This window comes from Cornus florida, unplaced genomic scaffold (genome assembly GCF_030987335.1).
Source record: "Cornus florida cultivar Cherokee Brave unplaced genomic scaffold, ASM3098733v1 CherokeeBrave_3.0.0_Hap2_Chr09, whole genome shotgun sequence".
In the NCBI taxonomy this organism is placed as follows: domain Eukaryota; kingdom Viridiplantae; phylum Streptophyta; class Magnoliopsida; order Cornales; family Cornaceae; genus Cornus; species Cornus florida.
Genome location: NW_026775579.1, coordinates 95,834,685 through 95,851,403, shown reverse-complemented (window position 1 = coordinate 95,851,403; position 16,719 = coordinate 95,834,685). Strand labels below are relative to the sequence as shown.

At 33.3% G+C, this 16,719-nt stretch overlaps 1 pseudogene; it reads left to right on the top strand.

Moving 5' to 3' along the window:
- Window positions 1-3,484: 3,484 nt before the first annotated feature.
- Window positions 3,485-16,237, top strand: LOC132275403 (uncharacterized; annotated as a pseudogene).
- Window positions 16,238-16,719: the final 482 nt, after the last annotated feature.

The window sequence follows — 16,719 nt, the reverse complement described above, 5'->3', positions numbered from 1 at the left end:
TTTGCCGTATGATCTGGGGAAGATAACGTAAGAGAAAACATTGATAAATTAGAATTCTAATAAAAAAAAACAAAAAACAAAAAGGAGTTTTAAATAAAATAATAATAAATAACATACCGATTTTATAAATATCGACATACCTCATGTGATAGGTCTGTAAAAGAATCCTAAGAAATTATAGAAAATGAGTGAGATCAAAATGCGAATGAATTGAAAAAAAGTTAAAAAGAATAGGAAATGTGTCACTTTAATAGGGAAATACAATTATGATATTAAAAAGGGTAATAACCAAACTTGTGTGATAAGGGTTAATTTGTAATCTCATCTACAGAGAATGAAAGTGGAGTGTGGGAGTATTATTGTGGAGCTTATTTATATATATATATATAGAGAGAGAGAGAGAGAGAGAGAGAGAGAGAGGGTTAAATGCTCATAATAACTATACATTAGAAACCACCACGTAAACAAATTTTTTTTATAGTATTTTTGTCATCAATGACACTAAATTGAATGATTGATGATGATATATCTAACATATTATATGTTATATTTGGTCATATTGGATTATTTTTAGTTCAGATGGACCATAATTCATGTTTGATTCGTTAATTTTAAGAGATATAATTAACTAAAAATCAAATTTGATTTTGATTATAAACGACCCAATGGAATTCCTCTTTCAAAACAACACCTTATTGAATTAGATTTTCCAAGTTAAAAATATAATAATATCAAGGGTAAAGTATAGTTACACCTCCTAATGTTTGGTAAAAGAGCACCTAGAAGAAATTTACCTGTTTTTTAGACAAATACACCTCTTGAGGGTTAAAAAATGGACAAAGATACCCCTTTATATAAAAAATTGACCAAATTACCCTTTGACAGTTTGGGAGACTTTTTTAACTTTACAATTTAATAAATTGGACCAATCTACCCTCATGAATAATTTATGCATAAAAAAAAAAGTAAAAAAAAATTTTATATTATTCACTTTTTTTTTTTTTTTTACTTTATAAATGTCCCAACTTTTAAAAAATGTAGACGTCTAAAATGATTTTTTGATTCAATACATATATTTCAAATAAATTATATTTTGTTATTACTTCTTTTCTTTTTCTTTTTTATTTTAAAATTAAGATACTTAATTATTTCATCTAAAAAAATTTAACCAATCTCTTTTCCTTAAAAATAAAAAATATGGTACCAGTATAACTTTATGCATCTTAAATTATATATAAAATATTATGCATTTCTCAATATAAAAGAAAATAGGTACCAGTATAACTTTATTACTTTATGCAACTTAAATTATATATCAAATATTATGCATTTCTCAATATAAAATAAAATAGGTACCAGTATAACTTTTTGCGTACCTATGTTTTTTGTTTTTCCCTTTGTTTTATTATTTTTTTCTCTTTGTTTTATTATTATTTTTTCCCTTTTTATGTTGGAAAATGCATAATATTTGATATATAATTTAATATGCATAAAGTTATACTGGTACCATATTTTTTATTTTTAAGGAAAAGAGATTAGTTTAATTTTTTTAAATGAAAGAATTAAGCATCTTAATTTAAAAATAAAAAAGAAAAAGAAAAAAAGTAATAACAAAATATAATTTATTTGAAATATATGTATTGGATCAAAAAATCATTTTAGACATCTACATTTTTAAGAAGTTAGGACATTTATAAAATAAATAAATAAATAAATAAAGTGAACAATATAAAGTTTTTTTTTTTTTTTTTGGTTACTTTTTATTTTTTAATGCATAAATTGTTCATTAGGTAGATTTGTTCAATTTATTAAATTGTAAAGTTAAAAAAGTCTCCTAAACGGTCAAAGGGTAATTTGGTCAATTTAATGCAAAGGGGTGTCTCTATCTATTTTTAAACCTTCAGGGGTTGTTTTTATAAAAAAAAAGAAATAAGTTTCATCTGAGTATTCTTTTGTTAAATTTTAAGAGGTGTGATTGTACTTTACCTAATATCAAAAGGAATATTTTTATTTGAGAAGGATTGAAAAAAAAAAAAAAAAAAAAAAAAACGCATTGTGACATTGAAATCATCAAGTTGAACTTTGCTTTTTCAGTTGGTCAAACTCGATAGAATATGGCAAAATATTAATCAACCAATTAAAGACCAAAGGTCCAAAACCATCCCTTTTGTTGATAAAAGAGACCAGAAGGCAACAAATCAAAAAGTGATATAGGTAAAACACGCCACACCACATTACGCGGCTGATAGAGGAGGCCTTGCCAATATAAGCAATGGAAAATCTAAAATATAGTGCCATCCACATGAGATTGTAGCTCCAATACTAGGGTTAGGTTGTTTAAGGCCATCCATTATTCTATGTCAAGGTTGAATTTTTGTCCACTGATCCTCATATAATTAAGAAACACTATATAAAAGTACTTGCATCTTAAACTATATTCTCATTTCAAGCTTGGTTATTTAGTGCACATCAAAGTATAAACAATGTGTTGGATGAGTGGAGAAGACTGAATGCAAGTTTAATATTTGAAAGTATTTTTCTCACATTGTTAAAGAATAAATATTTCTTGAAAGTTGGTTAAGCTTAATTTAATTTTTAAAATTATTTAGTGTAACCTTAGAATTAAAGGGTTTTTCATTCTCAAAAGTTTATCATCCACAAAAGTTGGTAATTTTTTTTTTTCCCGATGAATACACCATTATTAGCCATGAGCAAAGTTGAATTCGTTGGGTCCCTTCAATTTTCTTTAATTTTTAACATGTGTAATGGTTTACTTTTAAGGGAGTAGTATAATGACAAAGACATTCAAATTGCATATTAAAGGTTGAGAGTTTGAATTTTTTTTTAAAGTTATGTTCGACCGAATAAAATTAGAGTTTTTTTTCAACTCCAAAACTCTATTTCTAAACCGTTGAACACAACTTAAAAAATATTTACATATATATGTTTATTTATTTATTTATTTATACAACATGATTTTAGGCATTGTATTTGAGTCATTTGAACCCATCAAACCTCATGTACCTTCCAAGTTCCAACCATCCCCAAAGCATCTGGACCTGAAGAATAAAACTCAATTATGGTGCTGGCGCAGAAAAGTGGTCAAAAAAAGAGGTTTCACGTCTCTTTCTTTTCCTATCCCTTCAAAATAAAAAAATGTCCTTTCCCCTAAGAAGTAGCTCTTTTTGCTCACTTAACCAGAAGTTTAAGCTTCAAAACTTATGCTCAAATCTTCTTTGGTCATCTCTGTGGGCCCGATACTTCTAATAATGCATAGGGGAGAGAGACACATATATATACAGACACATAAAATTATATATCTCTATATATATATATCTACATACACACTCACATACATAAAAGGACAAATTTGTTCTGTGTGATTCTCTCCCAACATTCAACGGCCTGGGATCGTAAGAACTTGGGGACTCCTCACAGCCGTTGGTTCACTGTAAGATTTTCCATATTAGATTGAAGGCACCTTTCAATGCTAGCTAGTATCATCCAAATAGCATCATCATTTATATGTAGATACAGCCTTTGAAATTGACTTCATTTCTACATCTCTATATAATTATGCTTATATCTATACTGGGTATCTCATATATGCTGATAAATACTCTATATATGCTCTTAGACTCTATATATGCTTTGGAGTCTAGGACAATAATGGGTGTTGGACGATTGGGTTTCTGAGTATTTTGGTTGTTCTTTTTATTGGGTTTTATCAGTCCGAGAGAGAGAGAAAGGAAATATGATGAATTTAAAGGAAGTATGGACGAAGAAGACGTTAGTAGGTCTTGGGTTGGGGCAGTTTCTTTCTCTTCTCATCACTTCCACAGGTTTCTCATCTTCTGAGCTCGCCAGAAGAGGTCTCTCTCTTAATTTGCTCTCTTATTCGATTTCATATTGGTTTTAATTGTTATGCCATCTACAATTGAATTTAAAGGATTAGTCTAGTCTAGTTTTGTTATATATTTGAGTTTGTTTATTGACAACTCTGTATAGAATCACTGATAGTGCCTCCTACAGAGAGTAAATACTTATTATCATTATTAATGTTATTTTTTTTGTTAATTGATTATTCTTGTTATGTGCATTAGAAACTTATGTTTTGCTCTTCTTCCTTCCATGGATTTCTTTTTGACTTAGGTTTAGTATGCTCACTATCTATGGGTATAAAAAGTTATAAAATTGTTATTTACACCAAAGTATTCTTGAGATTTATTTTTAGTCATTTTTTTACGTTTCAATTATTCTGCTAATATTGGGGATTTGAGGTTTTATTTTTATTTGGTTCTTACATATTTTGTCTGTTGTAGGAATTAATGCACCGACTTCACAGTCGTTTCTAAATTATGTGCTCTTGGCACTGGTATATGGAGGCATTGTGATATATCGAAGGAAAGCTCTCAAGGTTATTACATTACGTCTTTTATGTGTATCCCTTTTTGTAATCAAATTGCTATTATTGTTGGTTCATTGTGATTGCAAGTCTAGTGGAGCATATTTTGGTAATTCAAAGTCTAGTGGAGCAAAATAATTTTTTTAATCATGATTTATATGATAGTGTAGCCAAGGTGATTAATTAACAGAATAGAGTTATGAAGCAGCTCCAACACAGCAGTGGCTGAAAGTGCATTGATGCTCTGGACACTCTTAATGGAACTTGGGAGTGTACGGAAGCTTCTGTGCTCAATTAAGTGATAAAATCATTAGTAGTAATTTTATGTACTGAACATTAAGAGAAAAGCAAGGAGACATTCACATTGAATGAAAGTCCGCAAAAAGACAGTGCCTCTTTGAATCCAAATTGTAACATCTTTACTAGCAGGGGCATGCATTGCCAAGGAATGAGCTGCCTTATAGCCCTCCCTAGACACATGCTTCCAACAATCCTTTTAATTGAAAGCTGAGATTGTGAATTTCTTCAATGAGAGGACCTATGGGAGAAAGTTCTCAAATTTTGGAGCTTTTATAATTGGAAGAGAATCTCTTTCTTGAACTAAATTTTGAGTACCACGTGTGTGAATATTTTAAACTCCATCTTTCCCCATGAACTTTCCCGTGGTCCACTTTTGAGAGCTTTAAAAGTCATAAGATTCTCTAAATCGTGTTCTCCACCAAATCTCAAAAGTTATATATCGGTATGTAGACTTTTGAATGCTAATACTTGTAGGATTTATCAATTTAGATCCAACATAGAACTACTGAAACCACAGATAAGGCCCTAGTAACCCATTTACTAACAAAATAGAAACCATTGGTCTATTCAGTCCAGAAAAATTTGAAATTACCATGATCATCTTACTCCATTTTCTCCCCTTCAAGGGATAAAACTGAGAATTGAAAGTTTGAAACTTATCCCATATTTTAGATGCCACCCCAACACTTTTACCATTACACTACAACAGCTTTAGCTAGGGGTAAAAAACTTGAATCTTAAAACATAAGAATAAATAAACTTGAATGAGCAACAGACTATCATAAAGAAAGAATAAAAAGTGCGACTCTACTTGACTCAAACTTACTTGTGCAAGCGGCTTTGCAGTATGCATTGGGGCTTTGCTTTCTTTCTTTCCCTACTTTATATATTTCTATGTAGCCCAAGCTGTAATACTTAAAATTGTCAACTCTCTGATTGGACATGACAACAACTTTTGTTGCCCATACTTGCTTGAGGACAAAGCTTGAGAGGTATAGTAAACATCAAAACACGGAGAGCCTTCTTATTTGCTTTATACTTCAATAATAAAGTCTTTCCTCATAGATTTAATCTTGTTGGAAGATTGTTGTGATAGTCTCTCATTTGATTTATGGAATTAGCATTCTCCAAAGTAAGCTCCAAATGGATTTTGATGCCATTAGAATTCCTGCACTATTTGAACAGCTAGATCAACACTGATGTGTTGCTTCATCATGTATTGACGGGCAAAATGACAAGCACTTTTGGTGAAGGAAAATTTCCTTCGAATTTTTGTTATGTGGAAGGAGCTAGGTTTACGAGAGTGAGAATGCGGATTATATTCTAACAACAGCCATTTTGTGCAAAATAGTACCAAAGATTTGGTTAGTCTCTACTCTATAGTCTTCCTCTCCCAATACCTCATATAGGCGGGAGCTGCGGGACCACAGTTGTTAAAGGAAAGTAGCCCTAGGCTCGTCAAGGCTCAACTGAAGAAACTTTATCTAGTATGAAACAGGTTCACATTAAGCCATCAAGCAACCCTTTTTTTAGCAGGCTTCGGGCTAAAAAAAAAAAAAAATGGTGCTCAATGGCTGTTAATTTTTATGCTTTATAGTTATTGTGGATTGATTGATTTATTTGTAAAACCAAGTTTATTCAGAAGTATTCTTATAATTCTTAATTGTTGAATGTGCGCTATGCTGGTTCTCTCTTCTCTTCCTCTTTCAAGTTTATGCTATGTTGGTACTTCTTTCTGTGTTTAAATGCATGTTTATCTTGTTTTTGAATTGTACAGGCAAAATGGTATTACTATGTGCTCCTTGCATTGGTAGATGTCGAGGCCAATTTTCTTGGTAAGTATGCCATGCTAACGAAGATATTACCTTAAACTTTTTTCTTTCTTTTTGATGTGTTCTTGAAGTAGAATCTACAGTATGTTCTGCTTATACTGCTTGGGCTAAAATTAAATTAAAATGGTGCTAAACTGTTTTCTTTTATTTTATTTCACTCATTTTTTATTTTTAACGATCTTGTGTTTTCATTCTTCAATTTTCTTAGAGGGGTTACTTCTTTTTCCTTGATCTATGTATAACAACGGGAGTTCCATTTATATAGTGTAAATAACCAAATTTGTCTGCTTCTTGCTTCTGTAAATCTCCTACATTCTTTTAACTCTCTCTATATTTTTTTATTTTGATTATATTAAGTTGTAATTAGATCCTTAGGCGAGTCTTTATGTTGTGATTTTCGGTTTTTGCAATTGCTTATATTTTCTTCTTGAATTCATTCAACAGAATAACTGCCATAGTTTATTGAAGTCCGTGCCTCGTATAGCAGTCTTTCGAATCATTGTCGAGAAGCCAACTATTCTCATTTTGAAAAGTACAATTTGAAATTAGCTTCAATTTACTTATGATTTAAATGGTTCTTGTGATCTGTGGATGTGATATCATGCTTTGCTAGCCGATGATGTTGAGGGTGCGTTTGGAAACAACTTCAAGACAAAAGTAATTCTACTACTTTTTGCAATGATTTCTGCTGGTCACTGTTTGAAGTTTATTAGAATGAGAAAGAACATTATGGTTGCGGATAATCTGCAAATTCAAAAAGGACCCGAGTATTCCTCCTCCTCCTCCTCTCTTTCTTCTCTATGATCTGTTTCAAAGAATCACTTTTACCTTATAAAATTTTGAAATGTATACTTGAATGTGAAATAGAAACTTAAAGAAAATTAAAAACTTTAAATATAAGCTTAATCAGAAATCCAAATAATTTTTCTCGAAGTTTTTTTCATATTTTATGATGTGTATATCCTGTAAACAGAGTAACATATTACACACACACACACACACACACATATACACGTACATGTATCTATAGTTCTATAGCAACATTGTCTTACCATCTTATCTACCCTCACCTTTTTTGGAAATCTCGGGTTGTGACACTGGCATGATATAGGATCACTGTACGTCATAAAATGCCTGCCAAATTAATGAAAAACACACAGGTTGTATGATCCACCGCCCAAGTGCAAGTAGTCGGTTTGGAGAACTTATTTATTATTTTGGTGAAGATATAGTTGTTTGATTAATAGTTAAACACTAGAATACTTGTTCTAACTAATGATCAATTACAAACAAAAAAGAAAAAAGTACCTAAGAAAGATTTCATTACCCTGTGCATCGCTGGTCTACAGTCTTCATAGGCTGCTGGGAGGGAAGGATTGAAGATAGGCCCAATCACCCAACCTTTAGCATTATTTTACAGAGAATGGTTACTTTCAGACTTGAACATATGATCTCACTCATGTCAATCTGAGTTTTTTCCATTGCACCATGCAATAACCTTTTGAATGAAAAGTACCTACATTTTAAAAAAATGCAGAATAGTTGACGCCCAAAATTTGAACTATGATGGTAGTTATGAGACCAAACATTTCTATCTGTTGCGAATGTATCAATTTTGATAATTGATTTGCTGAATCACCTGTGGAACTAATGGTGGGTAAATATATGAAATATTGTAATTGCCCATTTTCCTGAAGAAACAAAGTACTCTATTATCATTTTGAATTTATTCGTTTCAAGAAGCTCCATTTAGAATATTTCAGGTGGCAGTCCAATTTTTTTTTTCTCTGTTGATTTTAAATGTTAACTATCACAGAAATCAATTTGATCCTCAATGTGCAGTGGTGAAGGCATATCAGTACACATCCCTAACTAGTGTCATGCTCCTGGATTGCTGGTCAATCCCATCCGTCATATTTCTTACCTGGTTTTTCTTGAAGACAAAATACAGATTCAGAAAATTTACTGGTGTAGCTATCTGTGTTGCTGGCCTTGCGGCAGTCCTTTTTTCAGATGTCCATGCAAAAGACAGATCAGGTAAGAGAATGCATTTTTACTTGGTTCCTTTTTCATGTTCTTTATCTGCTCTAGTTGAATGATTTCTTTCAACACGCCTTTCCTTTTTGCATTCAACAAACTATTTATATCTAATCATGTAGTTTTTGGCACTCTTATAATTGCTATATATCTAATTCAGTGTCCCTGAATTTAGTAATTTTGCATGGTTTACTGGGATCCACTTATCTGGATTTTATGATTTAACATAAATTCCTTTACAGATAGTGATGTCAAAACACCAAGTGCAACATGTTCCCTTCACAAATCATTGCCACCAAGACTTCTGCTTCCTCCATCATCATCATCTAAACCACTATGACCACTAGCTTTGCAATTTCTATATCGTTGTGCCATCACAACTCTTTGTTGTCCCTATTCTGCTTCCTTCAGTTCTCTACTTTTGCCACTACCTTCAATACCATACCCACACATGGTTTCTTGTTCTGGATGAATGAAGATGCTCAACTTCATCAATCCGTAACAAATGTGCTTTTATACATTTACATCCTGCAGAGAGACCAAATTATATTTAATTAATTGCCTTCTTGCTTCTCAAAGATAATGGAAAGATCATAACCAAATGGTGCCTTGGATTTTGTTCCTTGTGTGAGTTGAGCAGAGCAGCTCAGAAGTGTGAGAGTGTGACTTGTCTTCCAAGAGAAAGCTGGTCTAATGAAGAACAGAACAGAACAAGCATGTCTGTTAAGTACTGGGGTAGATTGGGTCAGTCTGAGGCCCAATCTGTGGCCAAAGTGTTGAGTGGGCTATCCAAACCACTACCCAAATAAACTTCGGGTTGGACTTGAGAGGTGTTCTAACACAAGCTTATGTTGGGTTGGACTAATCTAGTTGATGGGTTTGTTAAGCCTAGACCAAAGGAACACTTGGTACTTTGTTTTGGATAAATCGCGAAAAAACAGTGTTGTACTATTTGATATTTGACTTTTGGGACTAGTTTTGTGAACCAAATTTCATGCGAACTAACCTTCTCATCCACCTAAAAGTTACAAAAAACATCCTTTTTGTCACATACACGTAAAAAATGTAACGAAAACACTGTTTGTTTGGCATTACCATTATATCCTTCAATTAGTTCATTAAATTATTTTTTTACATTTTCGTGAACAGCAAGGGAACAGTTCTGAACTTTTAGATGGACAGAGTGCATCTGGTATGAAATTTAGTAGTTGTATAGAAAAAAGAAAACATGCAATAACAAGCTGACAGACAAGAAGCATGTTTTTTGTTTTTTTTCCTCCTTTCTCTCTAAGTGACAATAAGCAATTATAATATAAATGGTAAATAATATGATAGAAAATAAGATTTGCTGCTATCCAACGTATTCAAGTGATTTAAAGACTTTAAGCTTGCACTTTAGTTGGGTTGTGTTCAGGTTGGGTTTGATTAACATATTTAAATATCTTATAATATATGTTCTATTTGGCACTGCTTTATGTATTACATTGACTTGGTTGAGGTAATATTTGCACGTCAGATGCACTTCATCTTTCCTGATGTTATATCATTGTTTGTATATCTATGTACCGAAGTCATCTTTCCTGATGTTATATGTTTGGTCATGGCTTGTAGGAGGGAGCAACCCGCTTAAAGGTGATCTTCTTGTGATTGCTGGTTCTACTCTTTATGCTATCAGTAATGTCAGTGAGGTGAGAAATCTTGCATTACCATTTGTGATAGCACACATAAATCTCTGGTTTCTAGGCATATTCATGGAATGATTTTTTCATGTCAGAAAGTGCATGCCTGCAATTTATTCATATTGGTGGGGGCTGGGTCCTATAATGTTCTCTTGGAGAAGTTATTGGTTGATCTAAAGTGACAATTTCTTATGTTAATGTTTTAAGGTCTTCCTTCTCCTGAATATCCTAGAAATGCATCCGCCTCTCTCTCTCTGTGTCTTGTATGCCTTTGCTGCTTGCCTTTTTACACTCTGTTCTTTTTCTTCTCTTGGTCAGTAAGCCTTCTCTTTCTATTCTTTTTCCCTATCACTTTTCTGCAGATGTGGTCTTTTGTCCTCTCTATGGTCTTTTTTTTTTTCGGGTCTTTTCTTTTCCTCCCCTCTTTTCTTTGGTCTTTTCTTTTACTGATTTCCTTATTCTCCTGGTTGCTTCTGCTTGGAATTGTTTCTATCTGAATACGTCATTCCTCTAGAATAGTAGAATGCAGTGTTTAATTAAACGTTTTATAGTTTTTCGTATTTATTAATTAATTCATTTATTTTTGGTATCTTTGTCTCAATGTATATATTCATTTATTTATTTATCTTTGGTAACAGTTGTACATCTAGATCTTATACCTCAATCTCTTCATCTGCCTTTGTGCAGGAGTTTCTTGTGAAAAGTGCTGATAGGGTTGAACTCATGGCAATGTTGGGCCTTTTTGGTGCTATTGTCAGCAGTTGTCAAATGTATCCTTGATTTTACAGCTAAGCAGTAAAAACTACTGACTTATAAATAGTTGCAGTTTGACCTTTGATTATATCCAACCTGTGTTGGTCTATCGCATTTTATTTTGATGGAATAGATCTATTATTATCTATGTGATTGCCTAAACATATATTAATTTATGTAATTATTGTTTTATACAGTTAACACGGGATTTTGACCGTCATAAGTTGATGCTTTCATCTTGTCATGCTTAACTCGGAAATCTTTCTATATTCGTCTTTGTCGTTAATTTGTTTTCGTTCATGGTGTCTATAGAAGCATACTAGAGCGCAATGAGCTCAAATCAATCCACTGGTCACCTGGGGCTGTAAGTCTCTTGTACATCTCTTTCTTTCTCTGTCTCTGTTACAGAAAAATCCAGCATACTAAGGAGGCATGCAGTGGTGCATAACACATTCCACTGTAATATGCTTGACAATTTTTGTAGGAATATGTTCAAGCTTCTCTTTTGGATGGCATGATATTGTAGGGGCCCAGGGGGCATTCAGATGTTAACATGTGCACATGTAGAGGTCAAAGTGAACATAAAATAAATTGGTCTATGTTGCAGGTACTGGATAAAAAAGAACAGAAACTTAAAGTGACGTGCTACCTCCATGCGGTGAAGTGCGTGCCTCAAGATGTTGATGGCTAAGACATTTTGATTTATAAATAGAAAATGTAATGACGTGACATAAAACTAGTAACAGATGCTGCAAAAAAAGTAGTGGTAGAGAGCCCAGTGGTAAGGGCACAGCATGTTGTTTTCCTTGAAAATTGGGATGTAAACTTCAAGGTGTGTAGCTTAGCAAAATGTAAAATTTACATAAAAATGTATATGGCGGATATGCACACATAAAAATGTATATGGCACTCTTGAAATCACAGAAAGATGTAATTTTGAAGAAAATAGTAACTAGTGTTGAAACCAAAAAAATAATGGTAATGGGGATCTTTCAGGTTTAGAGCTTTTGGCGTAATCGACTTTAGGGAAGGAATGGTTTTCTTGCAGGTTTCAGAAAAATTCTGACAGAATAAGTTTCCCGTGACAAATATACTCGCTGATTAAGGGATTAGAAAATATACCCTAATAATTCATTTAGGAGAAGATGAAACCAGTATTTAAACATCTTCCATATGGCCTACACCTTTATGGGTTCGACTGGGTCACTGGAGACCATTCCAAAACTTGTAATCTATAGAATTTTGACCATTTCCCTTGAATAGAGTTTAATTTAATATCTAACGTTATATTTTTGTTTCAGGTGCTTCCTTTTATTGGATTTGCAGCAGCAATGTTTCTGTTTTACTCTGCTGTCCCTATCTTGTTGAAGGTACAAACTCAAGTTACAAAGTTTCATGTATAATGGTACTTGTTACTATAAAATACATGTGGTGGGATCACCCTGGGGTTGAAGGCCCTGATATTAGAATTTGAAGGAAATAATTGACTGGGCGAACATCACTGTGTCTATAATGATTTTCTTCTCTCTCTTTCCCTTCAGTATATGTTTTTGAAATTTTCATATTGATTTCGATTTTCCTATGTCTTTGCATTCTCATTAGCAAAGTTTAGGGTTATGATCATGCCTCTGCTTTTCTATTGTTTCCACTTCTGTGATTCCATAAATAAGAAAGGAGTTCATTCATGGAAGATGAAGCTGACACCTATTGAAAATTTGAAAATCAATGAAAATGCTGTCAGGGCAGCTTAGTCATGTGCAACAAAGACTAAAAAGTAGCTTGGAGTAGTGTTTTGTTAAGTTGAAAGTGTCAAAAGAATGATAATTGTAGCTGAAGTAAGACTGTTAAGTTGGATAATTGGCCATAGAAGAAAAGACATTCCAAGAATGAAAGCATCCATGAGAAGTTTGAGGTGGTACCAACTGAAATCAGATGAAGGAAAGCGTCTATGATGGTATAACCATGTGAAACTAAGGTCAATGATGCACTAGCAGCTTGGAAATGGAAGCGGTTTCCAATAATATATGGAAATTTTTTTTAATAAAATTTCAACAAATTTTATTTTTATTTTCCTTTTTAATTATATTTTCTCCACTCACAGTTCAATGTCCATGGTTAATTGGTCACATCCTGGAGAATTTTCAAGAAAAATTGATTCTATATATCAAATTAATAATTTTATCATTAAGTTTTGGATACATCCAGCATGTTCTGCACGCATCTCCTGAAATATTTGAGAAGTATTGTTTGACACGGGTTTGATATAGACACGGCTTGTTAGAAGGTATGCACTTAATACGATGGCATGGAGGAATGGTTTGATTCATGTTGGAAGTGTCGAAATGACGGGAAAGGCCAAAAAGAATCTGGGCTCTTCAAAATTTTCCCTACCTAATTTGCAGTGTCTAACGGAAACATTGATTTCCCTGCACGATGGCCAAGAGTCCCTGGATCATGAACCTGTCACATTCATGTTACTGGGTTGGTTCAGTATTTTTATTTTTATTTTTATTTTTATTTTTTTCTCTAAATGTAGTTTTATTGCAGTATCTCAAATGTAAATAATATTGGCGTACTGACGACAAAGTCGTTAAACTCAAAACTCTTGTTAGTTAAAAGCAACGGCCCTTTGAATTATTCTTTTGGCTGAACAATCTATAACGACTATCATAACCAGATTCAATTTATTTGAGTAATTTATTAAGTTTTCCACTTTTTTGGTTTCACATCTTTGTTATGAGTAGTTCCACCTTATTTGTGCAATCGGAAATTTTCTTCCAACTCTCTTTTCCATGCAGATCAGTGGGTCCACAATGCTAAACTTGTCTCTGCTAACCTCAGACATGTGGGCAGTTTTGATTCGCATATTTGCATACCATCAAAAGGTTTATGAGAACATTAAACTTTAATTATTTTATTGAGTGTGCAGATCAGTTATAATTTCAAAGGATAACATTTATATGCTTTAGAATTTTAATTTAGTAATCTGAAGCTGTTTTTTTTTTCTTCAGGTCGATTGGATGTACTTCATAGCCTTTGCTGCAGTTGCTGTTGGACTTGTTGTCTATTCGGGGTATGCAATATTGCAATTATTCTGTTTGTTAATTCTCTCCCTTTTTAATAGAATTTAAAATAAAACAAGCAACAGGAAAGTAACTGAAGCTTGGCTTCATTATTCATCTGGTTCAAGCATGTTTACCATCTTAGAAACAAGATTAAGGTTGAATTTCTAGTCCAGTTGCTGGTGGAAATTACCCTCCTTTTGATTAGGCTTGTGAAAGAGGATCTGGCATTTTATAGTTATCAGTTCCAATTATTGTTCAGATACAAAATTTTGGATCACACTATTTGGCACACTTGGTTTGACTTGTGTACAAGCTTGAGCATGGCTGAATCTACTTGAACCAAGCTTGAACGGTTGAGCTTGGTTTATGCGTATGGTCAGAGATTTAGTCATTGAACCTTGATAGTTCAATTCATTCATACCCTTTGTAGGATACCATGCAGCACTACCATGTTAACATATATAAAACACCACCAAAGTTCATTTTGCTCCCAGCTTATCTCGGGCATCCCTTTCAATGTATATATTTTCATGGAAGGGTCAATGTTCTTTTGATATAGGTTGTCATATAGTATTAGTATTTATTCTAAAATGCAAAAATTCCGATTTAGAATAGTTGAAGAAAATTATGGTAACCATTTTGGGAAGAATCCCCACTTCCGAAACTGGTCACATGAAAGTTTATGGATATTTGGCACAAATTCAGATAGGTTTTTTCCATCTATAGGAATCTTTCTTGCACAATATCTTTAAATTGGGCTGAGTTTGGTGCTAGAGACCTGTAGTGGTATTTGAAATAGTTTTGTATTCAACTAGATCTTTGGATGTGTTGGGTAGTTGAACGAGTCCCATATCGGTAATCTGGGAATTATATGGGGCAAGAGTCACTCCACCTAATAGGTTAACCATTTGGATTGGACACCCCCAACCCAACAACAGGTATCAGAGCCAGGTCCCATAGAGCCGCATGTGAACTCAAGATCCCCTATCTGACGGGTGGATTGTTGGGTAGTTGAACGAGTCCCACATCGATTGTCCCACATAGGTTGGTAAAGAAAGAAATATGGGACTTATATGGGCGAGGGTCACTCCACCAAATAGAATAACTTTTTGGGTTGGATACCCCCAACAGGATGAAGTGAGCATCCAGTATTTTTACTGCTTAAAAGAATTTTTTGGCAAATTGATTTATATTGTGACGCAACCATTGAAATTGGTTGCTGCAACCCTGTTTGGGGAAGATTTTGACTCATTTTCATCTGTTTTTGGGAAATGGTCCATGTGGTGCTTAGGCAACTTTGCTGCCAATACAAAATGGGTTTGCACATGAAAAAAAATAAATTGAAACGACTATTGTTGGCATGTCCATTGATTGGGTGGTGATCCAATCAGAAATTCTTGTGATTTTATCAAAATTTATTTCCTTGTTGCCACTAGCTGACTAGTATTTGGCTACCAATGCTTCTGATCTTAATGCAGGGGTGATAAGGAAGCGGATCAAAATCCTGCTGAAGTTGCTGATGAAGATGTTGAGCGAAGCAAGCATTTCGATGAGGAGGATGGTATGGGGAATCCGGATAAAAAAACTACAGCTGGGGAGCTCGAAAACTGGAGAAAATAGTAATTGTGATTTTGCTTCCACCAGCATTGCAGGGAAAAATGGCATCAGAAGTAAGAGCTTGGGAATAGATGAGCAAGGGAAGAAAACTTAATTTAAAGTAGTATTGGTAGAGATCAGGAAAGTTTCTTGCATGCTTATTGATGCTGGAAATGATCGAGCACTGCCACTGTTAAAGAAGTGGCAGATGCCACAGAAAAATGAATAAGAAACAATTTTTGGACATGAAGGAGTCCCAAATGAGCGTGCACAATGTTGTTGTTGTTGTTGTTGTTGTTGTTGTTGATTTTTTGTTTTTAACTTTTCCTTTTTATAGGTTAGTAATGGGCATACATGGAGGATGGAAAATCAAAAAGTCATTATTCTGAATCATTTTTTTTAGACTTGGTCATAGGGCTTGGATTTCAGTACTGTGAATGGTTAGGTCATGATGGCCAAAGAAAGGACATGCAAATCCTTCAATGACTTTGTATGGTCCGGTTCAATCACTGGTTGACTCGTAAGTAAATTTTTTAAAAAAATAAAATTAACATATTTGTTTGCATTTTAGCTTAGTTACTTGATGGAATTATGTAATAATTTCTAGTTAGTTCATGATTGTCAAAGAAAGGATATGCAAGTTGAGGTCCTTCAAACTCAAACGACCATGATGACCCACTGATAATTGGATTATATAATGTTGCAATCGACCATGCCCTTCTTCGAGAAATTGATTTGGACAACGCAACAGAGAATAATAATGTAGTGCAATTTCAGAGTAGTTAAGAGAGATCCTTATAATAATAAAGGAAAACATGAATGGGAGGTTAACATCCAACTACCCACCCACCTATATATGGATAATGAGAGGATTGGAAACAAGCAAAATATATTGTTTGACATGTTACCAAATACCAACTAGAAGACTATTTATGTGTTGGTTATGTGATAAATAATACTATAAAAGTTCTATATGAAATTGAAAAAAAAATAATAATAAGAAGAAGAGAATAAGTAAACAACCAAAAAAAAAAAATTGTTCAACTCTAATG